Source organism: Ranitomeya variabilis, chromosome 1 (genome assembly GCF_051348905.1).
Source record: "Ranitomeya variabilis isolate aRanVar5 chromosome 1, aRanVar5.hap1, whole genome shotgun sequence".
Lineage (NCBI taxonomy): Eukaryota > Metazoa > Chordata > Amphibia > Anura > Dendrobatidae > Ranitomeya > Ranitomeya variabilis.
In genome coordinates this window covers 624361878-624385213 of record NC_135232.1, presented here as the reverse complement: position 1 = coordinate 624385213, position 23336 = coordinate 624361878, and the positions used below count along the sequence as shown (strand labels likewise).

At 46.8% G+C, this 23336-nt stretch overlaps 1 long non-coding RNA gene across 1 annotated transcript; it reads left to right on the top strand.

Annotated features, from left to right (window-relative positions):
- The first annotated feature begins 1430 nt into the window (after window positions 1-1430).
- LOC143812196 (uncharacterized) lies at window positions 1431-23131 on the top strand. Its single transcript, XR_013223593.1, has 4 exons — window positions 1431-2365; window positions 8093-8219; window positions 16732-17569; window positions 22354-23131. It is a non-coding gene; the product is annotated as an uncharacterized LOC143812196 (long non-coding RNA).
- Window positions 23132-23336: the final 205 nt, after the last annotated feature.

Sequence of the window (23336 nt, the reverse complement as noted above, 5' to 3'; positions counted from 1 at the left end):
CTTTCGCCATATTGATGTTGCTATTATATATTGTATTTAACTATAATGCTGTGATTTTGCACACAATTTTTTAATGTTGCACTTGTCACTTTATTATTATTCAATTTATACGCGACTAAAGTATTTAATGTATTAATTTGTATATATATATATGCATTAATATACATTTATTTTAGGTTTTGTTTTTCACCTGTTATTTTATCATTATAAAAAAATTATTTTCACTCTTTTCCTACCTTTATATTCACTGTTGTAATTTGTGCGCTCTTTTGTAGTGCGCCCCGATGTGGAGCGCTCACACAGGGACTTCTGTTCCCTCACTTTACATATTTACGTCACGTCCGTACAACTGTGCGGCTCAGTGTGGAACGCACGCAGAGCGCTCACATATCTACGTCACGTCCGTTCAACTGTGCGGCTCAGGGTGGAGCACACGCAGGCGTCACTTTCCCCCCACGTGGTGTGCTCCATGGAGACGCGTCATGTGGGAGGTTACTGATGCCTGCAATACCATGCATGGTGCTAGACACGCTTAGTCGCGGCTGAATTTAATTAACAAATACGGTTTACAGCACTGATTGGTCACTTCCCAGTTAAATACTACTTCATATCTCCGTCGTCTCATTCCCTTGTCAAAGCTCAGGCGAGACGCGTGTCCGGCAGGTGCGGGCTGTTACGGGGCTCCTCCACTGGTTAGTATACCATTTTATCTCCTCTTTTGCACTTTACTGCACGATGGCACTTTGCCTACTTATTACGGGCTTTTTAAAGCATTTACTATCATATGTTTACATTATGGTGTAAACTGCCTTACTATCATTACTATACTATACTATCATTATTTTGAGGATTATGTATGTGGGTATTTAATACAGTGGTTACTATATTGTTTTATGCACCCCTTAGTTATGATATCCATTTTGTTTAATTTATTAATACGAGGTGGTTGTACATTCATTATGAGATTATGTAAATTTAATATAAACTCCGTAACATCCTGTATGAATCTTTTATACATACATCTGTCTTGCCCTATTTATGGTTGTTATGTAATTTAGGATTTTTATGATTTAATAAATTATGATCTAACATATGCTGTAGTTGTGTATCATATTTATAGGTAGTATTGAATTTTGTGGTTGCACAACATACTTATTTTGTTTGTTTTGTGGGTATATAAGTTTTGGGGATGAGATAAATGTATGCAACCAAAAATGAACGTATACATTTTAATATAACGTTTTGTGTTTACATAGTCCAAGCAGCCCGCCAAAAAAAGGAGGAACATTGCGGTTGACGAAAAGCCCTTGAACATAGAAAACGAGACACTAATAACACTAGTGGAAGCGAATCCGTGCATATGAGATCAAAGTGACAGCTCCCACCACGATATTATTAAGAACCGGAAGTTGTGGGAGAAAATAATATGCCAGTTGGACCCACGGTATTTGGATAAGTCCGCATCCTCTAAGAAAAAAATTGGTAATTATTGCTGAACTTAAATTGCTTAAATGTAAAGATTGGAAGCTCTAAAATATATTTTTCTTTTTCTTTGAAGCCGATGCTGTCCGTACCCGGTGGAGATCCATTAGAGATCGATTTGTATGGGACTTCCGCAGCAGCCAAAACACCCCCAGTGGATCTGGTGGCAAACGAGTCACCCCATATGTTCATTATGAGCCATTGTTGTTTCTACAGAAAACGTCCCAGCGCTCGTAAGTAAAAAGTTTACGGTGTGAGAGAGAACCAAGTATTTAATTAAAATCTCGGAAATAATATATATGTTTTTTTTGTTATAGAACGATATGCAGTACCTCTGCGCCTCGAGAGGCAGAGGAACCAGAGCCATCTCAACAGGAAACAAGCCAGCAGACGGGCGCTGAAGATGTGTCTTGCCTGAGCGAGCCACGATCAATGGAGAGTAGTACTGTGGCTCCTGTTGTCAGTGCCCGTTTGCAAGCACACCGCGGACACAAGCGATCATCTGCCAAAGATGAAGTCGATGCCATAATTGTCGATGGACTCCAACAGTTAGAGGATCTGTGTCGCAGTGAACACAGAGATCTAAGGTGGGAAATTACGGAATTGCAATCCCGTGAATCAGTATATGCAGCCAATGAGTGGAAGCTCTTGTTTTTGTCATATGTGCCTGTAGCCCAAAAGATACCGCCGCACAGAAATGTTATGTTTAGGAAAAGATTTCATTACCTATTCGAGCAATTTTTGGCCCCTCAGGAACCCACTTATGCGAGACCAAGAACCATGGACATGCCGTCATACAAATCACAATACAGAGGCCAGGGTAAACCGAGTATGGAAATGCAAAGGCAATTAGCAGTCCAGTGTACAGTTGGGCAGACAATATGCCCGCTGTTGTGAATTTACCTTTTGGCTCCCTCTATTGGTTACTAGTGATTTGACTCTGGGTATGTCATTCATCCCTTGTATGCTCACCTGGGTCGTTAGGTCAGTGGTGTTGCTATATAAGCTCCCTGGACCTTCAGTTCAATGCCTGGCAACGTTGTAATCAGAGCTAATCTGTTGTGCTCTTGTCTACTGATCCTGGTTCCTGCTAAATTAAGCTAAGTCTGCTTTCTTGCTTTTTGCTATTTGTTTTTGTTTGCATTTTTGTCCAGCTTGTACATAATCTGTATCCTAACCTTGCTGGAAGCTCTAGGGAGGCTGGAGTTCTCCCCCCGGGCCGTTAGACGGTTCGGGGGTTCTTGAATCTCCAGTGTGGAATTTTGTTAGGGTTTTTGTTGACCATATAAGTTATCTTACTACATTCTGCTATTAGTAAGTGGGCCTCTCTTTGCTAAACCTAGTTCATCTCTGTGTTTGTCATTTCCTCTTACCTCACCGTTATTATTTGTGGGGGGTTTGTATCCGACTTTTGGGGTCTATTCTCTGGAGGCAAGAGAGGTCTTTGCTTTCCTCTTCTAGGGGTAGTTAGTCCTCCGGCTGGCGCGAGACATCTAGCGGCCAACGTAGGCATGTTCCCCGGCTACTTCTAGTGTTGGCGTTAGGAGTAGTTATATGGTCAACCCAGTTACCACTGCCCTATGAGCTGGATTTTTGTACGTCGCAGACTTACTTGTTCTTCTGAGACCCTCGCCATTGGGGTCATAACAGTTTGCCAGGCCAGTATTAAATGTTAAATGCATTGCAGAAGCGAGATTATAAGAAAGAAAGTTCTGAGTTTTTTTTTCTCTCTCTCATTTTTTTTTTCTTGTCCCCTTTACCTCTGAGTGGCTTGTGTTTGCTGCAGACATGAATGTCCAGACCTTGATTACAAGTGTGGATCAGCTTGCTGCTCGTGTGCAGGGCATACAAGATTATGTTATCAGAAATCCTATGTCAGAACCTAAGATACCGATTCCTGAACCGTTTTCCGGAGACCGATTTAAATTTAGAAATTTCAGGAATAATTGTAAATTGTTTTTGTCCCTGAAACCCTGTTCATCTGGAGACTCCGCTCAGCAAGTAAAAATTGTTATTTCTTTTTTACGGGGCGACCCTCAGGATTGGGCTTTCTCGCTGGCGCCAGGAGATCCGGCATTGGCTGACATTGATGCGTTTTTTCTGGCGCTTGGTTTGCTTTATGAGGAACCCAATCTTGAGATTCAGGCAGAAAAAGCCTTGCTGGCGATGTCTCAGGGCCAGGACGAGGCTGAAGTGTATTGCCAAAAATTTCGGAAATGGTCCGTGCTGACCCAGTGGAATGAGTGTGCATTGGCTGCAAATTTTAGAAATGGCCTTTCTGAAGCCATTAAGAATGTGATGGTGGGTTTTCCCATTCCCACAGGTCTGAATGATTCTATGGCCCTGGCTATTCAAATCGACCGGCGGTTGCGGGAGCGCAAGACCGCAAATTCCCTCCTGGTGTTGTCTGAACAGGCACCTGATTTAATGCAATGTGATAGAATCCTGACTAGAAATGAGCGGAAAATTCATAGACGCCAGAATGGCTTGTGTTACTACTGTGGTGATTCTACACATGTTATCTCAGCATGCTCTAAACGTCTTACTAAGGTTGTTAGTCCGGTCGCCATTGGTAATTTGCAACCTAAGTTTATTCTATCTGTAACTTTGATTTGCTCACTGTCATCGTATCCTGTCATGGCGTTTGTGGACTCAGGTGCTGCCCTGAGCCTTATGGATCTGTCATTTGCCAAGCGCTGCGGATTTGTTCTTGAGCCATTGGAAAATCCTATCCCTCTTAGGGGTATTGATTCTACGCCATTGGCAAAAAATAAACCGCAGTTTTGGACACAGGTTACCATGTGCATGACTCCCGAACATCGGGAGGTAATACGTTTTCTTGTTCTGCATAAAATGCATGATTTGGTTGTTTTGGGTTTGCCATGGTTACAGACCCATAATCCAGTCTTGGACTGGAAGGCTATGTCAGTGTCAAGTTGGGGCTGCCATGGAATTCATGGAGATTCCCTGCCCTTGTCTATTGCTTCTTCTACGCCTTCGGAAGTTCCGGCGTATTTGTCTGATTATCAGGATGTCTTCAGCGAGTCTAAGTCCAGTGCACTGCCTCCTCATAGGGAATGTGACTGTGCAATAGATTTGATTCCTGGCAGTAAGTTTCCTAAGGGGAGACTGTTTAATCTGTCGGTACCTGAACATACCGCGATGCGTTCATATATCAAGGAGTCTCTTGAGAAGGGGCATATCCGTCCTTCTTCTTCCCCTCTTGGTGCGGGATTCTTTTTTGTGGCCAAAAAGGACGGATCTTTGAGGCCTTGTATTGACTATCGGCTTTTAAATAAGATCACTGTCAAATTTCAGTATCCTTTGCCGCTGTTGTCAGATTTGTTTGCCCGGATTAAAGGTGCCAAGTGGTTCACCAAGATAGACCTTCGTGGTGCGTACAACCTTGTGCGCATTAGGCAGGGCGATGAATGGAAAACCGCATTCAATACGCCCGAAGGTCATTTTGAGTACTTGGTGATGCCATTTGGGCTCTCTAATGCCCCTTCAGTTTTTCAGTCCTTCATGCATGACATTTTCCGGAAGTATCTGGATAAATTTTTGATTGTTTATCTGGATGATATTCTGTTTTTTTCTGATGATTGGGACTCGCATGTGGAGCAGGTCAGGATGGTTTTTGAGATTCTGCATGAAAATTCTTTGTTTGTAAAAGGCTCAAAGTGTCTCTTTGGTGTACAGAAGGTTCCCTTTTTGGGGTTCATTTTTTCCCCTTCTGCTGTGGAGATGGATCCAGTCAAGGTCCGAGCTATTCATGATTGGACTCAACCCTCGTCAGTTAAGAGTCTTCAGAAGTTCTTGGGTTTTGCTAACTTCTACCGTCGTTTTATCGCAAATTTCTCTAGCGTTGTTAAACCGCTGACGGATATGACCAAGAAAGGCTCTGATGTAGCTAACTGGGCTCCTGCTGCCGTGGAGGCTTTCCAGGAGTTGAAACGCCGATTTACTTCGGCGCCTGTTTTGTGCCAGCCTGACGTCTCGCTTCCCTTTCAGGTTGAGGTGGATGCTTCGGAGATTGGGGCAGGGGCCGTTTTGTCGCAGAGAGGCCCTGGTTGCTCTACTATGAGGCCTTGTGCCTTTTTCTCTAGGAAGTTTTCGCCGGCAGAGCGAAATTATGATGTGGGCAATCGGGAGTTGTTGGCCATGAAGTGGGCATTTGAGGAGTGGCGTCATTGGCTCGAGGGTGCTAAGCATCGTGTGGTGGTCTTGACTGATCACAAAAATCTGATGTATCTCGAGTCTGCTAAACGCCTGAATCCTAGACAGGCCCGCTGGTCATTGTTTTTCTCCCGTTTTGACTTTGTGGTCTCGTATTTACCAGGTTCTAAGAATGTGAAGGCCGATGCTCTGTCTAGGAGCTTTGTGCCTGATGCTCCTGGAGTCGCTGAACCTGTGGGTATTCTTAAGGAAGGAGTTATCGTGTCTGCTATTTCTCCAGATCTGTGACGTGTGTTGCAGAGATTTCAGGCTGGTAGGCCTGACTCTTGTCCACCTGACAGATTGTTTGTGCCTGCTAGATGGACCAGCAGAGTCATTTCCGAGGTTCATTCCTCGGTGTTGGCAGGGCACCCGGGAATTTTTGGCACCAGAGATCTGGTGGCCAGGTCCTTTTGGTGGCCTTCCTTGTCAAGGGATGTGCGGTCATTTGTGCAGTCCTGTGGTACTTGTGCCCGAGCTAAGCCTTGTTGCTCTCGTGTTAGCGGGTTGCTCTTGCCCTTGCCTGTCCCGAAGAGACCTTGGACACACATCTCTATGGATTTCATTTCGGATCTTCCGGTGTCTCAGGGCATGTCTGTCATCTGGGTGATATGTGATCGTTTCTCCAAGATGGTCCATCTGGTTCCTTTGCCTAAGCTGCCTTCCTCTTCTGATCTGGTTCCTGTGTTCTTCCAGAACGTGGTTCGTTTGCACGGCATTCCTGAGAATATTGTGTCGGACAGAGGATCCCAGTTTGTTTCCAGGTTCTGGCGATCCTTTTGTGGTAGGATGGGCATTGATTTGTCGTTTTCGTCCGCTTTCCATCCCCAGACTAACGGACAAACGGAGCGAACTAATCAGACTCTGGAGGCTTATTTGAGGTGTTTTGTCTCCTCTGATCAGGATGATTGGGTGACCTTCTTGCCGTTGGCTGAATTTGCCCTTAATAATCGGGCTAGTTCCGCCACCTTGGTTTCGCCATTTTTCTGCAACTCTGGTTTCCATCCTTGTTTTTCCTCGGGACATGTGGAGCCTTCTGACTGTCCTGGGGTGGATTCCGTGGTGGATAGGTTGCAGCGGATCTGGAGTCATGTGGTGGACAACTTGAAGTTGTCACAGGAGAAGGCTCAGCGTTTTGCCAACCGCCGCCGCGGTGTGGGTCCCCGACTTCGCGTTGGGGATTTGGTATGGCTGTCTTCTCGATTTGTTCCTATGAAGGTCTCCTCTCCCAAATTTAAGCCTCGCTTCATTGGTCCTTACAAGATATTGGAAATCATTAATCCTGTATCCTTTCGCCTGGATCTTCCGGTGTCGTTTGCCATTCACAACGTATTTCATAGGTCCTTGTTGCGGCGGTACGTTGTGCCTGTGGTTCCTTCTGCTGAGCCTCCTGCTCCGGTGTTGGTTGAGGGCGAGTTGGAGTATGTGGTGGAGAAGATCTTAGATTCTCGTCTCTCCAGGCGGAGGCTTCAGTACCTGGTCAAGTGGAAGGGCTATGGTCAGGAGGATAATTCCTGGGTGGTCGCCTCTGATGTACATGCGGCCGATTTAGTTCGTGCCTTTCACGCCGCTCATCCTGATCGCCCTGGTGGTCTTGGTGAGGGTTCGGTGACCCCTCACTAAGGGGGGGGTACTGTTGTGAATTTACCTTTTGGCTCCCTCTAGTGGTTACTAGTGATTTGACTCTGGGTATGTCATTCATCCCTTGTATGCTCACCTGGGTCGTTAGGTCAGGGGTGTTGCTATATAAGCTCCCTGGACCTTCAGTTCAATGCCTGGCAATGTTGTAATCAGAGCTAATCTGTTGTGCTCTTGTCTACTGATCCTGGTTCCTGCTAAATTAAGCTAAGTCTGCTTTCTTGCTTTTTGCTATTTGTTTTTGTTTGCATTTTTGTCCAGCTTGTACATAATCTGTATCCTAACCTTGCTGGAAGCTCTAGGGAGGCTGGAGTTCTCCCCCCGGGCCGTTAGACGGTTCGGGGGTTCTTGTATCTCCAGTGTGGAATTTTGTTAGGGTTTTTGTTGACCATATAAGTTATCTTACTACATTCTGCTATTAGTAAGTGGGCCTCTCTTTGCTAAACCTAGTTCATCTCTGTGTTTGTCATTTCCTCTTACCTCACCGTTATTATTTGTGGGGGGCTTGTATCCGACTTTTGGGGTCTATTCTCTGGAGGCAAGAGAGGTCTTTGTTTTCCTCTTCTAGGGGTAGTTAGTCCTCCGGCTGGCGCGAGACATCTAGCGACCAACGTAGGCATGTTCCCCGGCTACTTCTAGTGTTGGCGTTAGGAGTAGTTATATGGTCAACCCAGTTACCACTGCCCTATGAGCTGGATTTTTGTACGTCGCAGACTTACTTGTTCCTCTGAGACCCTCGCCATTGGGGTCATAACAGCCCGCGCAATATCACAGTCTGTAACTACTGTTAAAAAAATCACCAAACTTTGGCAATTACAGCCTTTTAAATGTTTGTGTTAAATTTTTGTGTACCAAAGTTTGTTGTGTACATTTTTATTCATCCTGTAACGGTGGTCTTCAAGTCAGACCCTCAGGGATATTGGATGGCTGCCAGATGTGAGGATGCTTAAGCAATGATGGACAGAGACAGACGTAATCTGTTCAGATGCCATAAAATTTAATGGAAACGGACAGTCAGTTATATACACTTTTCAGTAGGCGTATACATTATGTTCGTGCACAAATCACACTGAACGGGAAACCACTGGGTAAATCTGACAGGGAGAAGGACTTGGGGATCCTAGTTAATGATAAACTTACCTGGAGCAGCCAGTGCCAGGCAGCAGCTGCCAAGGCAAGCAGGATCATGGGGTGCATTAAAAGAGGTCTGGATACACATGATGAGAGCATTATACTGCCTCTGTACAAATCCCTAGTTAGACCGCACATGGAGTACTGTGTCCAGTTTTGGGCACCGGTGCTCAGGAAGGATATAATGGAACGAGAGAGAGTACAAAGGAGGGCAACAAAATTAATAAAGGGGATGGGAGAACTACAATACCCAGATAGATTAGCAAAATAAGGATTATTTAGTCTAGGAAAAAGACGACTAAGGGGCGATCTAATAACCATGTATAAGTATATAAGGGGACAATACAAATATCTCGCTGAGGATCTGTTTATACCAAGGAAGGTGACGGGCACAAGGGGACATTCTTTGCATCTGAAGGAGAGAAGGTTTTTCCACCAACATAGAAGAGGATTCTTTACTGTTAGGGCAGTGAGAATCTGGAATTGCTTGCCTGAGGAGGTGGTGATGGCGAACTCAGTCGAGGGGTTCAAGAGAGGCCTAGATGTCTTCCTGGAGCAGAACAATATTGTATCATATAATTATTAGGTTCTGTAGAAGGACGTAGATCTGGGGATTTATTATGATGGAATATAGGCTGAACTGGATGGACAAATGTCTTTTTTCGGCCTTACTAACTATGTTAAATCAGCTGTTTATTACATATGAAATCATCATTAATTCCACTGAGTGATTCTTACATAAGATGTAACCTGCGGACAGACACGTACGGTCTTAACGTTCATCTGATTAACCTCACCCTTGTCAGCAATTCTAATTAATAATCAATAGTTAATGACTTAGCAAAGCTAGGCATGTCCGGGCATATTCTGTTAGACTAAGAAATATATATGTGAATTATAAGAATATATCAAGGTGGTCCCTGATTTCCCCATCAGTCCCCCTTTTTGAGATTAATTATGACTCTACCCCTGACCTACAAGTGCTCTCAAACGCCTAATGCCAGTGTCGGACTTTTTTGTCAATTCTTCTGCCGAATCCCCCATAGGATGGGGAGATCATATCCTATTCTCAATCACAGCATTTCATATATTCATTATTGTGAGTGTTAAATTTTATGTGTGTGATTTTTACTGATGGCGCCTCTATTTGTCTGTAGAGGAGTCTGCTAGGTTTTTCAATGCTTCCCTAGTATACATTATAAATCTTTGTTGATTATAGTAAAGATAATTTATCCAGTCCACATTTTTCACAACATCAAATCTAAGTGGGGCTGCTTTACTATAAGTGTCGCTTTGGCTTGTCTGAGCCGTCTGTCTTCTCTGGGGAAGGGTCATCAGCATCATCAGGAGCAGGACGATTGCTCTTCTGTTCCAGGATCTTGCAGTGGCTTGCATGGATCTAGGTGGGCTTTCCCTCAAGCTTTACTGATGTGGCTGTGGTGATGAGGACTTGGAAGGGTCCGTCAAACCTCGGCTCCAGAGGCTTCCGTGTATGTCTCTTGACCACCACCCAATCTCCGGGCTGGAAAGAATGGGTTCCCTCTCGGCTCTCTGGGTCTGGAATAGAATCAAACACTTGTTTATGCACGAATGAGAGCCTCTTTTGAAGGCCCTGGACATAGCTGGTGAGGCTGTCACACTGAAGCTGCAGTGTCTGTGGGAAGTACAGGCCTAGTCTTGGTGCTGACCCGAACAAAACCTCAAAAGGGGACACCTTTGTCTTTCTGTACCTGATGGAGAACAGAGCTAAAGGCAAACACTCTGTCCATGGTTTCCCCAATTCCTCACCCGCTTTTTGGATCTTTAGCTTAAATGTACCATTTAACCGTTCTACCTTGCCGCTAGCTTGTGGTCTGTAGGGGGTGTGAAATGCCTGTGTGACCCCTAGCATTTGCATAACATTTTGCATCACGTCTCCAGTGAAGTGGGTACCTCTGTCAGATTCTATGGTTTCAGGCAGTCCGAATCTACAGAAGACTTCTGACATCAATTTCTTTGCAGTGGCTCGTGCATTAGCTTTTGGCATCGGGAAAGCTTCCGTCCACCCTGAGAAGAGGTCGACACACACAAGACAATATTCATACGTTCCTACCTTGGGAAGTTGTATGAAGTCAATCTGCAGTCATTGAAACGGGTAGAGGGGCTTAAGTGTGTGTTTTTGTGGTACTTTCACTACACTACCTGGATTGTGTTGTGCACATGTGAGACATGCCTGTGTAAACCTAGTAGCAACCATTGTGAAACCAGGTGCGACCCATTGCTTCTCCACCAGAGCACACATGGCATTCTTAGACAGGTGCGTTGGACCGTGGGCCGCTTGGGCCATTGCAGGATACAGAGATCTTGGCAGACACACCCGCTGTCCCACCTTCCACAAACCTTCGTGCCCCCGAGCTCCAGCTTTCGACTAGACCTTTTTCTCTTCCCCGGTGGCTTGCCGAGTCAGAGCCTGTAAGATACTTAAGTCCAACTGGTCATACTCAGTGCTTACCAGTGGAGGGACCTCTGGGGTTTCATGTTGCCGTGGCTTCCTTGCAGCTTCCTTGGCTGCTCGGTCTGCTTTGTCATTGCCTTGTGCCTCATCGGTCGCGAGCCTGGTGTGTGCTTTTACCTTAACTATGGCAACCTCTTTTGGAAGTAGTAGTGCATCCATTAGTTGCTTGATGAGGTGCCCATGCTTAATAGGAATACCTGTTGATATAAGAAAGTCTCTTGCCCTCCATATGGGGCCGTAGTCATGTGCGTCTCCAAAACTGTACCTGGAGTCTGGGTAAATGGTGTACCGTTTACCTTCAGCCCCTTTAAGTGCTTCAATGAGTCAGCTCCGCCTCTTGTGCAGACATATGAGGAGGGAGTGGTTCTGCTTTTACTACCTCATGCTGAGTCACCACTGCATACCCAGTGTAGAACCGGCCATCCTCACCGATGCACCTTGAACCATCTACAAAAAGATCAACATCTGGATTAGTGAGAGGTACATCAGAAACATCTGAAAACCCTGCAGATTCTTGAGCCATAAGGGCTATACAGTCATGTTCATGGTATGCATCAAATAGTTCTTCTTCTGTCAAATTTTGCAAAAACAGTGGTTTTCCTTGGCCTGCCTGGCCTGCCTCATCTTCCCCCCCCCCTTTGAATCCACTACATCAATTGGAATTAGAGTAGCTGGGTTCAAAGTCATGGACCTTTTTAAGGTGACATTGGGAGGCATTAAGAGTGCACATTGAAGTCTAAGATGTCTGGCTACAGCAATGTGCTTAGGTTGGACCTGGCTGAGTATGCTGGGTAGATCATGTGGAGTGTAGATAGTTACTTGATAGTCAAGTACAATCTCTGATGCCTTGTCTAGCAGAAGTAAGACGGCTGCTACTGCTCGAGCACATGATGGGGCTCCTCTGGCAACAGGATCTAACCGGGCAGAGTAGTATGCAACAGGCCTGTTCTGTTGACCATGTTTCTGGGCTAGGACCCCTGTAGCATGTCCCTGCATTTCTGTGCAATACAGAAGAAAAAGTTTTGCATAGTCTGGGGAACCTAGGGCTGGAGCAGAGACAATTGCTAGTTTGAATGAGTAAAAACTGTCTAATGCTTCCTGACTGAGGTGAAAAGGCTGTGTGGGTAGACAATCATAGAGTGGCTGCATGAGAATGGATGCAGAGCAAATCCAAGGCCTACAATATGATGCTAACCCCAAGAAAGTGCGTAGATGTTGAATCCCTGTGGGAGGCGTTAGCAGTTGAATTGCTCTTTTCCTGTCCTCTGTCAGGTGGCATGCTCCCTGTGATATGCAATGTCCCAGAAATACAACTTTTGGTTGACAAAACTGTAACTTTTCTCTCGAAGCTTTACACCCTTTGGAAGCAAGATGTCGGAGCAGTGAGATTGTAGCTTCACAGCATACAGCTCTATTTGGGGCACAAAGGAGCAGGTCATCCACATACTGGAGTAGGACTACCTCAGCATGTGGAATGATCCAATCCTGCAAAACAAGTTGCAATGCAGCCGTATACAAGGTTGGAGAGTTGTGAGCCCCCTGCGGTAGCACCATCCACGTATACTGCTGGCCCCTGAAAGTGAAAGCAAAAAGATATTGACATTCCTGGTGTAAAGGCACAGAGAAGTAGGCATTTGCGAGGTCAATGCAGGTGAAACAAGCTGCCTTTGTCGGGATTTGTGACATGATGGTATGTGGGTTTGGTACCACTGGTGTGAGTAACTCAGTGACTGCATTTATGGCCCTAAGGTCATGGACCATTCTGTAGGTGACCAGATCCCCTTTCCTACCCTTTTTATTTACTGGAAATAAGGGAGTGTTCGCTACAGACTTTAGGTTTTATGGCCCCAGAAGCAATTAGATCTGTGATAATCTTCCCTATTGCTTCTTCCTGAGCAGCACTTAAAGGGTACTGTCTAACTTGAGGTGGCTTTGCTCCTGGCTTCAAGTTAATCATTACTGGAGGAACTGGCATATGTCCGATATCAGTCTTGGACTTTGCCCATAGCATGTCTGGGACCTGTGCTAGCGACTCATCTGCTTCAGGTGGGGAGAGGAAGTCTGATACATGCAGGCATGCCAATACTTTACACAGCGTGGATTCTGGAATACCAGCTGTCAGCTTAACGGTACTGTCAGGTTCGTACATGATATGTTCTTGTATTGCCTGTAGTACGTCAGAACCTAGCAAATTAACAGGTGACTTGTCACTGATCAGTAGCCATGCGAGGCAGGTGTGGTCAACTAAATGGAGGGGCAGTGGTTTAGTCAATTTGCATTCTTGGATCAGTCCCTCAAAACCTTGAGTGTAGAGGGTATCGTCTGATATGTCTGATGATTTGACATGTTCCTGGCGGATTACTGTTTTGGCTGCCCCTGTATCCACCAGGAATGGGATTTTTCTACCATCTGGGAGATGTACTGGGACTACCCCTTGTGGGCTTGGGTGTGTGCGTGCCCTAAGGGGGTAGATGGCTATGGAGTGGCCTGTTTCCTATTGTGGGTTTTAGGTTGGGGCATCTGTCTTGGGCTGTGTCTCTTTTCTGGGTGCCCTGCACTGACGGCTGATGTGCCCCCTTTTCCCACAGTTATAGCACTCCATCTGTCGTCGGTCCCGTCTGGTAGAATTTGTCCTGTGCCCCTGAACGTCATTGGAAGCATAGTGTATCTGTATTTGTCTTCTGATCTAATTCCACCCCTTTTGCCACCCGCACCAATCCCTCTATCTGGCATATTCTCCAGTCGGGCTTAGCTGCCTGGACCTTCTGCCTAAGCTGTGGTTTAAGCCCTGCTATGAATGCCCCATGGAAAAGCCTCCTACCTGCTTCTCCCATGTCTTCATAACCCAAATCTGCGTGTCTCAGTTTCAAGTTCCCCCAGAAGTGTTCTACTGTGTCATTAGGACCTTGTACTACGTCCAGTAGGGAAATTGTGGATTCCCCCACCTTTTTCCGGCACTATGTATATATACCCTGTAGGAAGTGTAACCCTGAATCTACAGTTCTGACATACTGTGCTCCCAACTCTCGTTCTAAACTATATGATCTCTCTGCCCTAGTTATTGCCTCCAGAACTGATGCCATTCTTGCTTCCCCAATTTTCCCTCTTAAGATGGACTCTAAGTCTGCCCATGTAGATGTGTAGGTATTATTCAGTCCTATCATCCACCTATAGAAGGCCATGGGTAAGTCATATGGGTCTGGGGCATCCTTGACCAGTGTCATGTGGTCTTTTGGGCTCCATGGTTTGTAGTGGGAGACAGTTGTCATAGTTATGGGTGCAGTTGTGCGTCTGGGGGTGGATGTTGATATTGCTGCTGCAGCGCCGGTTGCGTCCATAGTCTGGAAAGTTGGGGGTTGATACTCTCCATCGTCTAGTGTGAGTAAACTTTCTTCTGGTTTTACTGTCACATTGTGCCCAGGGTCTTGTGTCCTAGTTTGAGTGTGAATGACAGGATAAAGTCCTGCTGCCCCGTAGGGTCTCAGTCTCCCGCAGGCAGAACATTGTTCACGCCAGTCGGGGTTTTGCTGTCCACACACACACACCCATCCTTCCGGACCTGGTAGGGCAGGAGCCGTGAGATGGTGTTGATATGGCGGAGGCATTTTTGCTTTCTGTCTGAATCTCATTTTTTGGCCGCCCACCCAGGGAGCCAGAATGTTAGGGTGGTCTTCAAGTCAGACCCTCAGGGATATTGGATGGCTGCCAGATGTGAGGATGCTTAAGCAATGATGGACAGAGACAGACATAATCTGTTCAGATGCCATAAAGTTTAACCCCTTCACCCCCGGAGCTTTTTCCGTTTTTCCGTTTTCGTTTTTCGCTCCCCTCCTTCCCAGAGCCATAACTTTTTTTATTTTTCCGTCAATTTGGCCATGTGAGGGCTTATTTTTTGCGGGACGAGTTGTACTTTTGAACGACATCATTGGTTTTAGCATGTCGTGTACTAGAAAACGGGAAAAAAATTCCAAGTGCAGTGAAATTGCAAAAAAAGTGCAATCCCACACTTGTTTTTTGCTTGCCTATTTTGCTACGTTCACTAAATGCTAAAACTGACCTACCATTATGATTCTCCATGTCACTACGAGTTCATAGACACCTAACATGACTAGGTTATTTTTCACCTAAGTGGTGAAAAAAAATTCCAAACTTTGCAAAAAACAAAACAAAACAAAATTGCGCCATTTTCCGATAATCGTAGCGTCTCCATTTTTCATGATCTGGGGTCAGGTGAGGGCTTATTTTTTGCGTGCCGAGCTGGCGTTTTTAATGATAGCATTGTGGTGTAGATACGTTCTTTTGATCGCCCGTTATTACATTTTAATACAATGTCGTGGCGACCAAAAAAACGTAAATCTGGCGTTTCGAATTTTTTTCTCATTACGCCATTTAGCGATCAGGTTAATGCTTTTTTTTTCTAGATAGATCGGGCGATTCTGAACGCGGCGATACCAAATATGTGTAGGTTGGGGGTTGTTTTTATTGATTTATTTTGATTGGGGCGAAAGGGGGGTGATTTAAACGTTTATATTTTTTTTATTTTTTTCACATTTTTAAAAACTTTTTTTTTTTACTTTTGCCATGCTTCTATAGCCTCCATGGGAGGCTAGAAGCAGGCACAGCCCGATCGGCTCTGCTATGCAGAAGTGATCATAAGATCGCTGCTACACAGCAGATTTGCAGGTGTGCTGTGAGCGCCGACCACAGGGGGGCGCTCACAGCCACCGGCAATCAGTAACCATAGAGGTCTCAAGGACCTCTATGGTTACAATGGAGGAGCATCGCCGACCCCCGATCATGTGACGGGGGTCGGCGATGCGCTCATATCCGGCCGCACGGCCGGATGCGGTAGTTAAATGCCGCTGTCTGCGTTTGACAGCGGCATTTAACTAGTTAATAGGCGCGCGCAGATCGCGATTCTGCTCGCGCCTATTGCGGGCACATGTCAGCTGTTCAAAACAGCTGACATGTCCCGGCTTTGATGCGCGCTCACCGCCGGAGTGCACATCAAAGCGGGGGTCCCGACATGTGACGTACTATACCGTCACATGTCGGGAAGGGGTTAATGGGAACGGACAGTCAGTTATATACACTTTTCAGTAGGCGTATACATTATGTTCATGCGCAAATCAGCTGTTTATTACATATAAAATCATCATTAATTCCACTAAGTGATTCTTACATAAGAGGTAACCTGCGGACAGACACGTACGGTCTTAGGCTACGTTCACACGATCCTTTTTTTCATCCTTTTTTTTTCAGGTCCTGTTTTGAAAAACCGCAGCTAAATTCAGCGCTGATTTTAGCTGCGGTTTTTGATCCTTTTTCTTCTGCGGATTCCACTGCGGGTTTCCAAATGCAGTTTCCTATTGGTGCTGCTGGAAACCCGCAGCGGAATCTGCAGAAAGAAGTGACATGCTACTTCTTTTTTCTGCAGGCAAAACCGCTGCGGATTTGCCTGTGGAAAAAAGGATCGTCGGCACAGCGGGTCCTTTTTTCCATTGGGTTACATTGTACTGTAACCTACATGGAAAACTGCTGCGGATCCGCAGTGCAATTCCGCTGCGGATCCGCAGCAAAAACCGCACCGTGTGAACATAGCCTTAAAGTTCATCTGATTAACCTCACCCTTGTCAGCAATTCTTATTGATAATCAATAGTTAATGACTTAGCAAAGCTAGGCATGTCCGGGCATATTCTGAGACTAAGAAATATATATGTGAATTATAAGAATATATCAACGTGGTCCCTGATTTCCCCATCAATCCCAGGTTGTTGACCCCGATGACTGTGAGTCGAACCTCATGAGCATTGATTCGACTACTGTTTGTTCTACAGTTGAAATAATGAGGAAGGATTTGTGATCAATTTACAAATTACTTCATACATGAAGGTCTTTTTCCATGGCAAGACATACACGTGTGAAAATGTTAAAGACTGTTTATATTGGTGCAATGTGTGGAGCAATTCTTTGTTATTTTTTTTTTTTTTAGTTTATATAAACTTAATAAATTTTAAAAAGTTCAAACCATACAAGAATATGAATTGCTTAATAATAACAGCAAAATTTACTAAAATTATTTTGAAGATATTGGTCGTCCAACCTGATTGTTGGTAGACATTTTAACATATACGATCCCATAGGGCTTCATGTCTGGAAACAAAATTGTGCAGACAGATGCATGCCTTCACTACACGGTCCACATTTTCAGGTTGCAGTTGCATGCAAGTTAGTAAGATATGCCATTTTGCGGTCAAAATACCAAAGGTACATTCCACATAACGTCTTGCCCGGCTCAAGCGATTAATAAAAATGCGTCTTGTGTGGTTTAACCTACAGCTTGCGTACGGCTTTAGGAGATTTCGTACAAGTTGGAATGCCTCATCCCCAACTAAAACATAGGGCAAACTTGGGCCTTCGGTCCCCGGAAGTGGTCGTGCTGAGGGTATGTTGAAGCTGTTGCTGTACAAACATTTACCCATGTTGGACTCTTTGAAGACTCTGGAATCGTTCGTCCGTCCATATGCACCAATATCCACAGCAACAAAACGGTATCTAGCATCCATAATAGCCATCAATACAATGGAAAAGTATTTTTTATAGTTATAGTGCAGCGCCCCAGAGTTCTGGTCGTTGCAGTACTGTGGCTTCGCCGCTAAGGGGAGCCATGGTACGTTCGATGGCACCGAAGGAGTTCCTCCAATCAGGTATCACAGACACCAATATGTTTCACAGCTGGGCCTCCGGGGGGAGCTAAGGGTGCTATTCATTAGGCCACTCCCCACCATAGTGGGTAAACTGGGGGTCAGGCAGAAAGTTAGAGAGAACGCTGACGGGATTGAACGGAGCAACACCCTGTGGCAGGGGGTGTTGTGAAGGGAGAGACTGTAGGGTCTCTGCCAGGGGTGGGATCCTGGCAGAGGCTTGGCATTGAAAGAACGTAACGGGTCCGCGCAGGCTCCTGGAAGCGGCGGGACTCAAGGAAAGGACTAGAAGCGAGACAGATTGTGCTGAGTGAGAAACGAGATCAAGCAGAAGGAGAATACCAGCAGGGGTTTTGTTGAAAGAGGCAGCACCCTGCTGAGGCGCAATACCGGTGGCCGGAACGCCGAGGGAGTGGATTAGAATACAGCTTCAAGCCATACTCCAAACAGCGGCAGGACAGTCGGTCTCAGGCGGGCTGTCTACCACATATCACCTATGAAGTCTTGGGGGGCAATTGCGGGAGAGGGGCGACTCTAGGGTCCCGGAAGAACTCCAGGCCTACCTGACAAACGGGTGCCATTCCAACCTGAATACAGGGAAGGGGTGGATTACAGAGGAACATCAAATCGAGTTGTGAGGGAACTTAAGAAACAGACACAACCGTTGTGGGGTTACTTTCCGTAAGCACAGCAGGGAAGGACTACAACACATAGCGCTAGAAGGAAGGCACAGATTTCCACCTGAGAGGAGAACTCTGGAGGTGCCATTGGACCGGCCGGACTTGCGTAGCCTGGTGAACCGTGTTCTGGACTGAGGACTCAGAGATCTCCAGTAAAGAGGTAAAGAGACTGCAACCTGGTGTCCTCGTTATTTACCGCGACTTACACCCCACAACCGCACCGCACCATTATTACCACCTATTACACCGGACGTCCCCCACTGACGGACAGGGCCACGGACCGGGTCTAGCCACCGTGACAACCCCAGGACTGAGACCTAGAGGCCCGGCTCCGGGTACCCCTCGGCCCTGCGGTGGTGTGGGGGCGCGCCGCAGACTTGGCGTCACGAACAGGATCTACTTAAGCCTGAAGAATCAGGTCATGTGTGCCTAGAGACTGTGATTTACTGTGCTTGGACTGTACTTTATTGCAAGACTGTGTGCTGTGCCATTTGCCGCCAAAATCCGCCGCCATTGCAGCGCTGAGGAGAGCGCAGGAAGAGAAGAGGGGCGTGGAGTGGGCGTAGACGAGCTGGAGAGCGCGAAGAATAATGGCCGCCCAGTCTAAGTATTTCTGTGTCCTGAGGATGTGCCCGTCAACAGCCGAAGTCCGCCTCCTGATCCTGGTCGGAGGGTGGAGACCATGGGGACGGGGCCGCCCACGAAAGAGACCGCGGGAAGAAAACGCGGGAGAAGCGACAAAGATGGCCGCACGAGAATCCCCGCGGAGGAGAGATGGACAGCCTAATATAGCCCAGGATACGCCGACACTGCGGGGACTGACGCTAGTGGGACCTACGATGGGCCGATCTCCCCGGCCGCCGTCGGAAGAGGGTATGGCTGCGGCCGAGTCCCGGCAGATTACCGCTCATCTGGAGGCCGATGCCCGCGTGGTGGCTAGGACGGGCCAGGCCGCGGAGATCTGTTTGGCTCCAGTGTCCTCTACCTCTCCTGACTCGATCGTGGTTGGAAAGGCGCTGCCGACGCCGGGCTTGAAGATAGTGCCCGAGGATGGATATCAGCGGCGCTCGACGACTACGCGGTGGAACCGGCCCCAGCCTGCAGAGCTGATCGACTTGACGAGCACCCCAGAGATCCCGACACCACATTGGGGTGTAGTGGTGGCTTTTAATCCCCAGTGTGGGAGGGGGGTGATCCAAGAGATTGGAGAGCCGGTGCAGGTCCGCGTGAACCGGGAAGAGGTGGAACCTGGTCCTGAGAGACTCGACCGCGACCTGAAGCCGGGTGATGCGGTGATGTATAGCCGATGGAGGAGGGCTACGGGGGAAGCTGGCTGGATGGCACGGGGCGTGCAGCGGTGCGCTGCCCTCCAGGCTGCTGCTGGCGTACCGGAAGAGAGTAACCTGAAGGGGAAGACAGCAGAGCCCGGCCCCGCGGAACCACAAGAAGCTCGACCTCACCGTGCCCCGGGGGGACGCATACGCTTACCGACCAAGAGGATCTCCCAGCGGGGGATTCTGGCACTACTGGGACCGGAACGGCGCCCTGGCTCCCCAGAGCGATCTGTTGGCTTGGTGAGGCCAGAAAGGAGACCCCCTGCCACCTCCCAACGGTAAAGTACTATTGCTGAATGAAAAATGTAAATAGTTACTGTTTGTCTTTTATTCCTTTAAGTTGCTGCTAAACCCGCCCAGGGTTAATGGATCCCTCTGTTGACCCGGGATCCTCTTTGTTTGTTTTCCTGTTCTGAAGTTGTTGCACAAAAGTTATACAAACTGCAGAAATCATGGACTGTGCATGATTCGAACTTCCCTTGTAAATAGTTTGCACCTTCTTAAAGGTGCTCCCTACTGGTTTTAGCCAAAGACACTTTGCGAAGATATTTGCCCTATTTGTTTGAGCCAAAGACACTTTGTGAAGATACTTTCCTACCGGTTCTAGTTAAAGACACTTTGCGAAGATACCATGCCGGAACCTTTGCATGGGCCGGTAGGCTGAGAAGACGAGCTACCTTAGAAAGACTTGGTCTCCTCTCAAAGGGGATGTGAGAAACTGAACTTGAGAGAGATACTGTTGCAGAACAGTAATGCCATAATGATGCCTTGAAAAGAAATGTAACTGTTTTACATGCTAAGTTATATGTGTTGAATTTGTTGAAATGTCTAAATAATGTTTTGCAGAAAGAAAAGATGCAGAGAGCCCGTAGGGGTAGAGATAGAGGTCTGCATAGTTGAAAGTAAGCAAAGTAATAATGAAGGTGAGGATAGAAGGTAAACCCCGCGTCCCCATAGAAAGTTACTTTGTTACTAAGGACAGAAAGCGAACCCGTAGGGGTTAGAGAGTGAGTCCTTAAAGGAGCCGAGTAGAGCTGGCTCAGAGTTCTTTAAACGAAAGGAATGTTATGTCTATACCATGTATAGTAGAGAAAGGCAGTAGGCCCTGGATGAACAGGGCGGTCCTGTAAAAGAAAGGAGAGGCAGTAGGTCTGGTGCCATAGGGACAGGCGGTCCTGCAGGTTCAAAGTAGGAGAATGTGAAGTTACCTTACCCTGTAATGTGATTATAGGAAGGCCTTTGGTAAACTAAGAGTGTATGTTTCTTAAAGGCAATGTTAATTTATTGTTCCAGAATTTGCACTAAGTAGAATACCCGGTTGGGTAACAGGAGTTATGCATAGCCTGTAATTTATAATGTTGACCATGTTTGTAACGTTAAAAGTGTCCTCACCTCCCATAAAGGGAAGCCTGTTCAAGTATACTTATTGTTTTGCACTCAACAAAATTGTATGTCTGTTTACTAATCTGTATTGTTGTTTTTCTTCCCAGTCCCGGAGTACTGTGTTTAACCAGGGGGGAGTGCAGCGCCCCAGAGTTCTGGTCGTTGCAGTACTGTGGCTTCGCCGCTAAGGGGAGCCATGGTACGTTCGATGGCACCGAAGGAGTTCCTCCAATCAGGTATCACAGACACCAATATGTTTCACAGCTGGGCCTCCGGGGGGAGCTAAGGGTGCTATTCATTAGGCCACTCCCCACCATAGTGGGTAAACTGGGGGTCAGGCAGAAAGTTAGAGAGAACGCTGACGGGATTGAACGGAGCAACACCCTGTGGCAGGGGGTGTTGTGAAGGGAGAGACTGTAGGGTCTCTGCCAGGGGTGGGATCCTGGCAGAGGCTTGGCATTGAAAGAACGTAACGGGTCCGCGCAGGCTCCTGGAAGCGGCGGGACTCAAGGAAAGGACTAGAAGCGAGACAGATTGTGCTGAGTGAGAAACGAGATCAAGCAGAAGGAGAATACCAGCAGGGGTTTTGTTGAAAGAGGCAGCACCCTGCTGAGGCGCAATACCGGTGGCCGGAACGCTGAGGGAGTGGATTAGAATACAGCTTCAAGCCATACTCCAAACAGCGGCAGGACAGTCGGTCTCAGGCGGGCTGTCTACCACATATCACCTATGAAGTCTTGGGGGGCAATTGCGGGAGAGGGGCGACTCTAGGGTCCCGGAAGAACTCCAGGCCTACCTGACAAACGGGTGCCATTCCAACCTGAATACAGGGAAGGGGTGGATTACAGAGGAACATCAAATCGAGTTGTGAGGGAACTTAAGAAACAGACACAACCGTTGTGGGGTTACTTTCCGTAAGCACAGCAGGGAAGGACTACAACACATAGCGCTAGAAGGAAGGCACAGATTTCCACCTGAGAGGAGAACTCTGGAGGTGCCATTGGACCGGCCGGACTTGCGTAGCCTGGTGAACCGTGTTCTGGACTGAGGACTCAGAGATCTCCAGTAAAGAGGTAAAGAGACTGCAACCTGGTGTCCTCGTTATTTACCGCGACTTACACCCCACAACCGCACCGCACCATTATTACCACCTATTACACCGGACGTCCCCCACTGACGGACAGGGCCACGGACCGGGTCTAGCCACCGTGACAACCCCAGGACTGAGACCTAGAGGCCCGGCTCCGGGTACCCCTCGGCCCTGCGGCGGTGTGGGAGCGCGCCGCAATAGTATAGGGATCCACTATGCACTGGTTTCTGAATCCGAATGTGCTTGCCGTCCACAGCACCAATGCAATTGGGGAAATTAGCCACATCCTCAAAATGTTTGGAAATCGATAGCCACATTTCTGTTGTCGGTGTTGGTAGCACAAGTGGTTGTAAGTTGCTCCAAATCACATCACAAGTTTCACAAACTAGTTGGCAAATGGTTGATTTCCCCAGTCGAAATTGAAAATGCAGTGACACAAAAGATTCTTCGGTAGCCATATATCTGTCGACAATCCAAAAAAAAAATAAATTAGCACTATGGACATATTGTAAAGATTTTTAAGGACAACGAAAATAAAGGCAAGTTAAAATGGAATAGGACAATTGCCAAAGTGTACATAATTAAAAGACATGCTCCACGATAAATTACATCCTGTCTTTGTCAATAGAACAATGTTAAAAAAAGGATAATTACCTCAGAGTCACCACTAAACGATGCTCCATACAAATACTACCATGGAAAGTGCTGCGCTGATGATGTAGCGCATCCTTCACATGTGAGAGCAGAATATCAAAGGTTTCAATGGACATCTGAAGATAACATTGAAATTTAAAGGGTTGATCCTGAAGCTGAACATACAGGGTGTGAAAGGCACCATATGTATTCCGTAAAAAATTCACTTCATGGATCCAATATCTCCTTTGGGTAATACGCCTTCTCTGCCGAAGTCGCAACTGCATCAAGCGAAATCTAACAAGCTCAGACACAAACATCTTGCTTGCAGCAGAAGTTCACTCAATGCTTTCAAAATGGAGAATGTTAATATCCACACACACCCAACGCTGACAAAACAGCAAAAAAAAAGAGAACAACTTTATTGACAGTGCCTGAAGGCAGACAAACAGATGCTTCACGAACGGGCAGCAAAATGTCATAACGCAGTCACGTGCGTTAACGCAAGCGTTAACGTGAAGCCAAATTTTCACCAAATTTGGCTCATTTCA